The sequence below is a fragment of the Mastomys coucha genome, unplaced genomic scaffold (assembly GCF_008632895.1).
Source record: "Mastomys coucha isolate ucsf_1 unplaced genomic scaffold, UCSF_Mcou_1 pScaffold6, whole genome shotgun sequence".
Classification (NCBI taxonomy): Eukaryota; Metazoa; Chordata; class Mammalia; order Rodentia; family Muridae; genus Mastomys; species Mastomys coucha.
In genome coordinates this window covers 16,998,254-16,998,497 of record NW_022196912.1, presented here as the reverse complement: position 1 = coordinate 16,998,497, position 244 = coordinate 16,998,254, and positions in this window count along the sequence as shown.

Below are 244 nucleotides of genomic sequence, written 5' to 3'. Positions count from 1 at the left end.
AATGGAAGTCGAAACAATAAAGAAATCACAAAAAGAGACAACTCTGGAATTAGAAACCTTAGGTAAGATATCAGGAAACATAGATGCAAGCATCATTAACAGAATACAAGAGATAGAAGAGAGAATCCCAGGTAGATTCTCTGTAGATAACAGACAATATTGAGAAAATAGTCAAAGAAAATACAAAAAGCAAAAAGACCATAACCCAAAACATCCAGGAAATCCAGGACACAATGAGAAGACC